The sequence below is a fragment of the Coturnix japonica genome, chromosome 10 (assembly GCF_054131305.1).
Source record: "Coturnix japonica strain WE chromosome 10, WE-NBRP24, whole genome shotgun sequence".
Classification (NCBI taxonomy): Eukaryota; Metazoa; Chordata; class Aves; order Galliformes; family Phasianidae; genus Coturnix; species Coturnix japonica.
In genome coordinates, this window is record NC_140672.1 from 11,994,245 (window position 1) to 12,006,794 (window position 12,550).

Below are 12,550 nucleotides of genomic sequence, written 5' to 3' on the forward strand. Positions count from 1 at the left end.
GGGTCGGTTACGGGCCCCCCCGGCGCTGTGTGTGTATGTGCCCCCCCCCGTTTTGCTCCCCCCGTGGCGCAGTGTGCTGGGAAAGGATCTCTGTGTGGAGATTGCTTCTACTAGAGGTAGTTCTATAAGACTGTTATATAGAGCTGTGCAGGGCCTGTAAAGAGAGTTGAGGGGGACTCTAGTGGGCATATGGGGCTGTGGTGGGCAATAGGAGGACTAGGGGCTCTAGGGGGCTCTGAGGGTGTGTAGGGGTTGTGGATCAGGTTGGATCTTAGGAAGATGTTTTTCACTCAGAGGGTGGTGACGCACTGGAACAGGTTGCCCAAGGAGGCTGTGGATGCCCCATCCCTGCAGGCATTCAAGGCCAGGCTGGATGTGGCTCTGGGCAGCCTGGTCTGGTGGATGGCGTCCCTGCACATCGCAGGGGGTTGGAACTGGATGATTTTTGGGATCCTTTTCAACCCAGGCCATTCTATGACTGTACAGTTCCATAGTGGAACAAATATAATATGCTAACTATGTAAAACATGGAGTCAGACCTGTGTGATTTGTCCACACCAGGAGGTGATTAGAAAACAATTTGTAAGCTACAAAGCTGCTTGCTGGAAAGGAAAAGAAAATAAAACTACAAGAAAAAGGGAAATCATTTCTTCCTGAAAATAGGAAGAATTATAGATCTGACATGAAATTTGAGTGAAGCTCCTGATTTTATGAAGCTATTCCCATTATTTTCTTGGTGCTGTGTTTCCCAAATGAGTGGTTTCTGGCTCTGCTGCAGCACCAGTCTGCATGTGAACATCAACTCTGTTCACCATCTGGGAAGATTAGGACTTCCCTTCTCCTACCAGCACCACTGAATTACAGTTACTCAGTGGTTAAACAAAGGAATCCTTAAAGAAGGGTTTACAGCTGTCCTGTTGTCTGAAGTGCTTGGGGCATTCTGATGCTATTAAGCTCTATGTATTAACAAGTTAAAAAAGAAAAGGTAGGCATCTGATTGTTGTGACAGTTTCTAAGCGATTTGGAAAGCTGTACCACCCAACCACTCCTTCTATTTGATGGAGGTGACAAAGCTCAGTTTAATTTCTGACTGCTGTTTAAATTCTGAAGCTCAAGCTGGTTCCTGGAGCAGAAAAAGCTCGGAAGCTGTCCCTCCTACAAGCAGGCACCTCTGAGCAAAATATGACATCTCAGTTTCTGATGGTAAGGTCAGGAGATCTGATTCCAGCATCTAGCTTTTGGCTTAATACTGTGTTAGTGGGACCTTTGGCATCTAGCACTTAATGATCTTGAAGGTTTCTTCCAACCCAAGCCCTCCCATGATCCTATGATTCTGTGATTTCATTCAGGTTTATTGAGATGAGTTCTCCTGAATGTGCTGTTCTCCATATGATTATAATTGGAGTCCAGATGGGTGACTGAAACCAGACACCAAACTTTCTGATGGCCAAAATTAAATGAAATCAATCCTTTACTGTGTCAGTAGTCTGTAACTAGAGCCCATCAGGTAATTCCCAGCCTCCTGCCTGTATCAGTGGCTGCACACAGTGAAAAAGTCTGATGGGATTTTAACCTCTAAAATGTTCCAAAGCAACCAGAGGGTGAATATATTCACTATGTAAATACCTGCAGGAATAAGCTTGTCATGTATGTCCTCAGGTACCACAGTAGTTAATGGTGGGACTCAGTAGGTCATGCTGAAAGTTGAGTCTGCTGATTTTGAAGGTCTTTTGAAGGTCTTTTCCAGCCTACATGACCTTATGCTAATATTTCTGAAATTTATTTCTGTTCAGCTCCCAGAAAACCTCCCACCCAGCCCCCAACTGACCCCGTGGTGAAAAATAAAACAGAAACCTCAGTGACGCTGGCATGGTCCCCTCCGAAGATGCACCGCCCCATTCCAGTCGATGGCTACATTGTGGAATGCAAGAAACTAACTGGCTTCACCTGGGTGAGGTGCCACGAGTCTCATGTCCCCGTCCCAGAGTTCACGGTGAGCAATCTGTCTGAAGAGGCTGATGATCAGTTCCGAGTGTCTGCAGTCAATGCGCATGGACAGAGCCCGTCTCTGGAATTCCCAGGGAGCGTGCACCTTGGTAAGCACAAAAACCCCAATGGAAATGGGTCAGTGTGTGCTGAGCAGCTGTGTTGGCTCCCTAAAGATGCTTCCTTTGACTTTAAGGTTAGCAGTGCATTAACACACCAAAGGCTTTCCTTTATTCCTAGTTCTCCTATCTCCTATCAACCTCCAGCTACCACTAAAGTAATACGAGTTGTTTCTGTGACAGAGACATGAATATCCTTATCTTTTGATATCTCACATGTGCAAGAGGCAGAACTTTCTGTAACAGATCTTAAGCACAGAAGTGCTTCTTCTAGCACTCATGCAAAGGGAGAAGTAGAAATGTACCTATGATTTAATCTTCCATCTCTAAATGAGATACCAGACTTGCATCTAAAGAGCATTAAGACATACATGTTCTTCCTCAGACCCAGTCCTGGTTGTGAAATCCCCCCTAACAACTGGTGAAGCTGTACCTGGAGGGGATGCCATGTTTACTATTGACCTTACAACAACGTGCAAGCATGCCAGCTGATGAATGTCTGCAGTTCACAGCTATTGGCCAGTGCATTCAGTCACCAGGTTTACCACTGCATGACCATAGAGCAGTACTTTCAGCTGCAGGTTCAGACAGCCTTTCTGATTGCACTGGAATAGTTTAGAAGTAGGGGAGCAATCATTCCAATAATATCTCTATCAATCAGCTTTGCATGACAAAGTAGAACAAATAAACATTCATGATGGGAGGACCTGTTTGTCATTGGGTGGAAACCTCTGCAGAAGCATGTTTAGAGCATTATTAATCAGTAGAAGGAGATGTTTGGTTGATTTTTACTTAGTAAATCCAGCAAGAAGACCAAATGAAATATCGTGAATTGCTCAGCACTGACACAATGATGAGTGCAGGAACAGAAGGTGATACGTTTTCAGAGATGTTGCAGCAAACATTGACCACGTTAGCCTGATATAAATTGAAATAACGAGGCCTTTGCTCCTGACAGGTGCTGCAGTGAGATTTACCAAGAAGAGCAAAGATGTAGAAAAGATCTGCGCTTGGCTGCGTGAGGAAGCCAAACTGCAGGCTGAGCTTTCAGACACAGGCGCTACTGTGGAGTGGATGAAGGATGGGAAGGAGCTCAAGGCCAGTGAAAATTATGAACTGCAAATTGTGGGGAAGAAACACACCCTGAAAATTCACAACGACTCAATGGATGATGCTGCAAGTTATCAGTGCATCTGTGAGGGGGATAAAATGCTCTATCAGCTTTCAGTGAAAGGTATGTGACAGTCTGGGCTGTCCTCTTCCTGCCCAGGGCCAGCAGACTGCATTCACCTGACTCCCCGACAGTCCAGCTGTTGTCAGACAGCATCTGGGGTGTTTTCAGTGGCTGTTTTGACTTGAACTGGCCAATCTGCTTTGTAGAGCCATTTGATTTCTGTGTTCTGTCCTGTGATTCGTCCCTAAGATATAGAGGAAATCAAGGGAAAGACAGGAAAAAGAGCATCCCAGCCTTCCTGCTCTTCTGTCAGGGTGGCCACAAGAGATGATGTCAACATCTCTTTTTGTAGCAGTGATCCCAAATGTAGAAAACACCTGTGAAGAGTCACAGGGACTAAATTGATGGAGAGCAGAACTTCCTGCCAAGGCTTGTCAGCTAGTCTTAATTTTGCTTTTCTTCTCTCTCTTTGTCATGTTAGCATAATATTTCATACTGGCAGGTCTGCCCATAGAATTAACTGGCACAGGCTGCCCAGGTAGGTGGTGGGATCCCTGGAGGTGTTCAGGAGCTGTCGAGATGTGGCCCTGATGGATGTTATCAGGGGGCATGGTGAGGTGGGTTGGGGTTGGAATCAAAGGAGGACCCCCATGTATTTCATCGGGAAGCACTACTGGTAATAAGACCTTTGGAGCAAATCCTGGTAGGGCCACGCTCAGCTGGTCCAGTCTGGAGGCTGTTTCTCCTTACTGCAGTATCTGCAGTGAAAACCAGCAGCTGCTTTTGTGTGGTTGGGCTCACATCCAGCAGTGGTGACGGGACTACAATGATAAGAGACAGTTCCTGAAAAAATGAATGAAATTTGACTGTATGATAGGATGGAGTTAAATGTATTGACAGGATCTCAGTCATCCCAGTGTCCATCAGCTGGCTCTCGAGCTCCTAAATACAGGCATTCTGTAGAACGTTGTTGAATTTGTATTATACATGCGTGTTCTTGGAACTGCAGAACAAATGCATGCATAATCCAGACTTTGATTTTAGCAGCTCTGACTGCGCTGTCTCAACAGACCCAACTCAGTTGTGTGCGCTGTTTTGAAATGATATGTTAACAAGAAGTTGGAAAACAAGCTCAATTACCCTCAGTAAAATAGGACCGTGGACTTAGGCTTGAACTTTTGGCTAAGACAGTGGTGAGATTTTGAATCTTTGAAGTCAATTATTCCACTGTGTGTTAATAAGGGCCAGTTTTATCATCTAACTTTTGCACTCCAATTAATTTCCATAAAGGAATTCTTTTTTTTCTTTTTTCTTTTCAGTCCTAAGTGATATCTCTATCTTTTAGGCTTGATTTGTTTGCCAGGGGGTTACAGTGCAGTAATAGATACCCCCTCCATTGATTTCCTTCTAGTTTGCTTGTTCCAATTCTTTCCTCAGTTTTCCTATTTTAGACATTTTCTTGAAGCCTTGGGCTTCTTCCTTTGGCTCTGTCCCCTGTACAGTGTATGTCCTTCAACTTGTGGAGATAAGGTAATCTGGTACGTGGTTTATAAAAGCTGCCAATTTGCCAGCTTCTGAATTAGAATCTAGCAATTAGAACTAGGATTAAACGTGCACGTTTGATCTTATGATAAATGAATGCCTCATGGTCACCAATGTCCCTGCAGTTCTTTACCATCATATGTATTTTGTGTCTTCATATTTTGTTTCAGCACTGGCAAACTTCGTAATCAAAGAGACAAGTGGAGGAGTAATCAGGGCCGTTGCTGGAAAACAAGCTGAATTTGTTTCTGAGACCTCTGAAGCCAATGTCATGGTGAAGTGGTACAAAAATGGCAAAGAAATCAAGACCAGTAAGAAATTCACAATGGAAGATAAAGGGAAACTGCATAAGCTTGTGGCTTCAGCTGTAACGAAAGAAGACGAGGGAACATACATCTACACAATTGGAGATGACACTCTGATTTTTGATTGGAAAGTCTCAGGTAAGTTTGTGAGGCAAACATAGGATCACAATCCATGTAAAGCACTTCAGACTTAATTCATTTTATTTGTCCAACGCTGTGGGTTTCCAGTATTTAGGACAAAGATTGCATAGCTCTATTGAAGCAATTCTGACCTTCCTGTTGTCCCTATGCAAATCCACAGTATGAGCAAATAATGTAACTGTGTTGTGATGAATTCAAGACAGCCTTAGCTCCAGCTGGGGCTGGAGTCACGACTTGAGCCCTGACATCTGGGCTTCATTCATCTAGTTCATGTATTGCCTCAGCACTTACATCATCTTTAAACCTATGACTGAAATGGTCCTAAGTTATTAGCATGGGAATCCTGTCTCCTCTTTGGACAAATTAAACTCCACATTTGGAGAGTTGAGTGTCTCCTGCTGTACCCGAAGGACATTGTGATCTCTGAGGTGTCTCCCTGAGGTGCTGTAAGCACAGCCATTAGCTCATAGTGCAAGTAAAGCACTGTTAGGTCAAGCCTGGAGGAGTAATGCTTGTCACTGACATGTTCCTGTTCAGGGTGGAGCTGGAGGGTAAAATAACACAAGAAATTGTCATTGAAATTCAATATCTGTGAAATTCAGCTGGTTGCATTCACAGAACCTGGCGTTAAGATCTGTTTTCTCTTTTATATCTTGAGCCTATTTTCCATAACCCAGTCCTCATTTATGAACTGAAGCTCTACTGAAAGCCTTTCGCTGTGTATGCTCATGCTGCAGTGCAGCGCTTGTGACCTTTAACAGCACATTCACGTTCCTCTGATCACAGGATCCTTACGGTTGATTAAGACCCTCTAGTCCGACTGCTCACCCATCACCACCGTGATGCTCACCATCAGCTTAGCTAAAAACTCAGCAGAGATGATAGATCAAGCACAACACTGGATTTGGGGTGGCTAGAGATTCCTAAGATATTGAAGGATTGCTTGCAGGTGGTGTTGGTTCAGGTATTCACCCTGCATCCCACCTGCTGTTCTGTTTGGTTGAGAATCATGCATTCTGCAATTTCACTTTGTAATTCAAAGACCCTGGCTTTATCTGTTGAAAAACTGATCTAAAACATGCCAAGAAGACTCCGTTGGAACTGGTTGATGCAGAACAAAGGCATCCCCAAAGGACAAGTTGCACTGTTTGATGAACATTATTGGATGAGAGCTAAGCTAAGATTTAAAAAGTTCTGGGGCTGTCTCTGAGCATCAAATACAGAGGAAGCCTGCATGATTCCCTGAGAATGGATACCTCCTACTTTGGTGTAGGGTTAAGGGAACACTAGCAGTAACTCCTATCACAAAATGTCGCATGGCTCAGACAAAATGCCATCAAGAGGGCTTAATTAGGAGCACCAAATGGTCACAAGATGGTCTTAGGGCAGGGAAGTAATCTATCTATGTGATATTGATTGATGCTATTAGTTCTTAACAGCTTGACTCTAGAAGGACTGTTGTTCTTTGGTCACCTAGTTATAAAAGAATAAATGGCTCCTGTCTATTACAATTTTTAACGCATTTTTTGTTCACTGATGCCATAAATGTTCCTGGCATAGTAATTGGCCTTGGTATATTCAGTGACTGAAAGCAACAGTTGTTGCTCTAAGAAATGCAGTACAAAGCTAGGTCTGCCTGTAGCTGACAGCCATCAGCTTGCTCCTCAGGCAGGTTCTGTCTGTGTATGGGAGATCACAATGTGAACCACTGATTGATCAGCTGAGGCAAGTGTGGGGTCAGCTGTGGGAGCACAGGTGAAAGTTATGTAGCTGTGCTCCCTGGAGGGGTGGAGTTCGACTCCACCTCCTCTGAGACCTCATTTAAGGGCTGACCCTCACTGAGGCAGCATCTCTTGGAGATTGCTCACCAGGGAGGATCACCTCAGCTCTGGTGAGTTCCCTTTTCCTTATATCTTCTGTATTTCTACCATTTTACTTGTAATTGCTATCCTTGTTAATACCAGCATAGTTATTGCCAATACATTTGGCAAGCCAGGCAGGAGCCACTGACTTGGCATCTAGAAATATAAGGAAAAAAAAAAATGTCCTTTGTGTGGAAAATCTTTAATTGGTACAAGGGGGAGAAGACCACCCCCTTAAGGACATGCCTTCCTGGACAAATTCCAGGTTTTGAGGCGTCCCCATATTACCAATTAGCAACAATTATTGAACAATGGGGCCCTTTAAGAGTACCAAATAACATGGACGCCTATTGTCTAACTGATTACTTTCTAGGACTACAAAAAGATATCTTAATTACAAAAGAAAAGCGAATGGCTGCATCTATGGCAGCCTGGCCATTATTAAATGCTTTAAATCGGGCAGAGATAAAATCAAACAACATTGCACATGAAAATGAATTGTTAAAGGCCCGTATTGAAAAATTGGAGGGTGAGATCAATCTATTGACAGGAAAAAAACCGTCATTTTCTTCCTCCAACCCTCAAATTAGATACATTTCATTTAATGACGATCAAGATCCTGAAGAAATGAATCAAAATAAGATCACTAAATCTGATCTAGAAAAACCATCTGAGACGGACTCACTAGAAGTCCGTCCAGTAATAACTCAAAAAACAAAGAAAATTCAAGATCGACCAGCAGGAGTGCCTCCTGATCAATGGCCCCCTGCCGAATCTGTTTTACATGTAACAGCCCGTCCATATACGCCTACTGAACTCATGGACCTAGTGCAACGATTTAGGCAAAGGCCAAGGGAAAGTGTTCCGGCTTGGTTATTATGGTTATGGGATTCAGGGGCAGATAGTGTACTGGTTAGTGGCCCCGAAGTATCTAAGTTGGCCACAATAACAGTACATCCTGCCCTTCGGCAGAGACTGTATGCTGGGACTCAGTTCCCTGAAGAAAACCATTCAATTGTAGAATGGATAACGGCTGCTTGCCGCATGGTGTGGACAAATAAAACTGACATGCCAGTAAACACAGGGATGTGGTCTTCTATGGAAGACCTTCAAAATTATATACGCGAATTAGGTATGAGAGAGGCTATCTACGAAGACACATTCGATAGCCCTGATATGGTTAAATTTTCTGCGGGAATGAGGGACCTAATTTTACAGTAAGCACCCTCTCATATGTATGGAACCTTGGTTTCCATACTTAATCCAGTAGTATCCGCAGAGGCAGTAGTCCAACAAGCCGCCCAATTGGTAGCAGACCTCGGAGAAACTGAGCGTTTACGAGCTAAGCGCAATATCAGGGTGATTGAGGATGCCGAGGCTTTTCCAATAGTGCGAGCCAGAAGATCGGCCCCGCGAACTTCTCGGGCAGGACCTGTTAGGGTATCCCGGAAACAAATGTTTAATGATCTGCTCCGGGCAGGCGTTCAGTTTTCAAAAATTGATGGGCAGCCCAATCAGGTTCTCCTTCAGTTGTGGAAGCAACTGAAGGATGAACAAAAATTTCAGAATAAACCCAAAAGGCCAGGGATAAGATTTATAGAGCGGCGACCAACAACAACATGGAATTTAGAAGATTTTATAGTTCCAAATAGGAAAAAGAAGCCACCTCAGGTGCCTCGGGTTATGACACCGGAGGTATCGGAGGTAAAAGACTTGAATCTGGCTCAGTTCATGGCTTGACGAGGGATGTCAGTCCTCCTAGGGCCTCTAGACGGGACCGGAGGCCCTATGTGGAACTGACGATATACTGGTCCCGAAAGAATATACAGAAGGTTATGGCCCTAGTTGATACCGGGGCAGAGACATCTATAATATATGGAGACCCAACTAAATTTAAAGGTAATAGAGTGATGATTGGAGGTTTTGGGGGACAAACCATTCCGGTCACCCAAACCTGGGTAAAACTGGGGGTCGGGCGTCTTCCACCACGGGAGTACAAGGTATCCATTGCCCCAATTCCAGAGTATATATTAGGAATTGATATCCTGTGGGGTCTGGCTCTCCATACAACAGTGGGAGAGTTCCGATTGCGGCAGAGATGCATTAGTATCCGGGCAATCCAGACAATATTGAGAGGCCATGCAAAACATGAGCCTATTTGTTTGCCGAAGCCACGCCGGATTACTAATGTGAAACAGTACAGACTCCCGGGTGGGCAGGATGAAATAACAAAGACGGTGCAGGAATTAGAAAGAGTGGGTATTATAAGGCCTGCACATAGCCCATATAACTCCCCAATATGGCCAGTGCGAAAACTGGATGGAACATGGAGGATGACAGTAGACTATAGGGAATTAAATAAGGTCACGCCACCTGTTCATGCAGCTGTACCCAATATTGCCTCCCTAATGGACACACTAAGCAGGGAAATCAAAACATATCACTGTGTCTTGGATTTGGCGAATGCATTCTTCAGTATTCCAATCAGTGAAGAATCGCAAGATCAGTTTGCATTTACATGGGAAGGGAGGCAATGGACTTTCCAGGTCCTACCCCAAGGGTACGTACATTCGCCCACTTTTTGTCATAATTTAGTGGCACGTGATCTGGCTAAGTGGGAAAAGCCAAATAATGTCAATTTATATTGTTATATTGATGACCTCCTGTTAACATCCGATTCGTTAGAGGCGGTGAGACAAGCAGCAGATTTGTTGATAGCTTACCTGCAGAAAAGAGGGTGGGCTATAAACCCACAGAAGGTGCAAGGTCCGGGGCTATCTGTAAAATTCCTGGGAGTAATTTGGTCCGGGAAAACCAAAGTACTACCCAGTGCGGTAGTAGATAAAGTCCAAGCGTTTCCAGTCCCTACAACATCAAAACAATTGCAAGAATGTTTGGGTATATTGGGGTATTGGCGCTCCTTTATACCTCGTTTAGCTCAGCTATTAAGGCCATTATACAAGCTTACAAAGAAGGGTCAATCATGGAATTGGGGAAAGATAGAACAGGATGCTTTCCAACAGGAAAAACTGGCAGTTAAACAAGCTCAGGCGTTGGGTATATTTGATCCGACCCTCCCAGCTGAACTAGATGTTCATGTTACTCAAGATGGTTTTGGCTGGGGCCTGTAGCAACGCCAGTTCTGTTCGAACCCCCATTGGATTCTGGTCTCAGGTTTGGCACGGAGCAGAAGAACGATATAGCATGATTGAGAAACAGTTATTGGCTGCCTATTCGGCATTACAAGCAGTAGAGCCGATAACGCAAACAGCAGAGGTCATAGTTAAGACTTCATTACCAATCCAGGGGTGGGTGAGAGATTTGACTCACCTTCCTAAGACGGGGGTGGCCCAAGCACAAACGGTGGCACGATGGGTCGCCTATCTAAGCCAGAGAAGCACTCTGTCTTCATCTCCACTTAAAGAAGAACTACAGAAGATCCTAGGCCCAGTGACGTATCACAGTGATACATCAAAAGAACCGATGGTTGCTCCACCAGAGAAGAGTCCCGTTCAGGAAGGAAGATATCCTATTCCTGAAGATGCCTGGTATACGGATGGGTCCAGCAGAGGCAACCCGAGCAAGTGGCGAGCAATAGCATACCATCCCTCTACTGAGACCATCTGGTTTGATGAGGGGGATGGTCAAAGCAGCCAATGGGCAGAATTGCGAGCCGTGTGGATGGTTATAACTAAAGAACCTGGTGACGGCGTCCTGAACATCTGTACAGATAGTTGGGCTGTGTACCGGGGGCTCACTCTGTGGATTACGCAATGGGCTACCCAGGAATGGACTATCCACGCCCGACCGATTTGGGGTAAAGACATGTGGGTAGACATTTGGAATACGGTCAAACACAGGACAGTATGTGTCTACCATGTCTCTGGTCATCAACCCTTGCAGTCACCAGGAAATGATGAAGCTGACACACTGGCCCGAATCCGATGGATTGAGAATTCACAATCTGAAAATATTGCCCGTTGGTTACATCAGAAGCTACGGCATGCTGGACAGAAGATAATGTGGGCAGCTGCTAAAGCATGGGGGCTGCCTGTACAACTATCTGATATCGTTCAAGCATGTCAGGATTGCGATGCTTGCTCAAAGATGAGACCGAGACCGTTGCCTGAAACAACATCCCACATTGCTAGAGGATATAGTCCTCTTCAGAGATGGCAGGTCGACTACATTGGGCCCCTCCCTCGGTCTGAGGGGGCGAGATATGCCCTGACCTGCGTTGACACTGTAAGTGGACTGCTGCAAGCCTATCCTGTACCAAAGGCAAATCAAGCATACACAATTAAGGCACTTACTAAACTGATGTCTGCATACGGGACACCTCAAGTTATCGAGAGTGACCAAGGGACTCACTTCACTGGAGCGATGATACAGCGCTGGGCAGAAGAAAACAACATTGAATGGCGATTCCACCTGCCATATAACCCAACAGGGGCAGGCCTTATTGAACGTTATAATGGTATCCTTAAGGCTGCCCTGAAAACAGACTCTCAGTCCCTGCAGGGGTGGACAAAAAGATTATATGAAACCGTGCGGGACCTGAATGAAAGACCTCGGGATGGCAGACCCAGTGCCCTGAAAATGTTACAAACTATATGGGCCTCCCCTCTTAGGATCCAAATTACAGGCACCGATAATAAGGTAAAACCGCAGGTTGGTACTGAAAATAATCTTCTGCTCCCTGCCCCTGAGAATTTAGAACCGGGAATCCATAAGATAAATTGGCCTTGGAAGGTGCAGGTAGGACCCAAATGGTGTGGCCTACTTGCACCTTGGGGGAGATTATTGGAGGTGGGAGGTTCAGTCACCCCCTCGGTGATAGGTACATGGCCTACTGACATCGTGGTCAATACTCCGGCCTTTATTGCTAAAGGAACACCTATTATGTCCCTATGGCAGATCAAGACTCCTCCTCTAGTGCCAGATATAGTTATACAGCCACAGATATCTGGCCAGAGGGTATGGTATCGGAGGCCGGGACATAATCCAGTACAAGCAGAAGTATTGACCCAAGATAAGAATACGGCCTGTATCTTGCCCTGGAGGGCGGATCTTCCCCTCCTAGTACCCTTGAAACATCTATATTACTCCCCTTAAGATTGATTCTAAGCCTCTAGGACCATTACTCTGGACTGATGAAACGCAGACGGACCTGCACTTCAAGATGATTTGTCTCCGGTAACATCTATCAAGCACTGGCCCATGGAAGATCATAAACACCCATCCAATCATCATCATTTGAATAATATCAACATCTAATGCGACGGGAGATTGTATCAGCGTCGTGATTGGGTCTCTGTAATAAGGGGAACTCACCTAATCATTGGTTCACGTTGTGAAGGGGTGGAGTGTATGGGAGATCACAATGTGAACCACTGATTGATCAGCTGAGGCAAGTGTGGG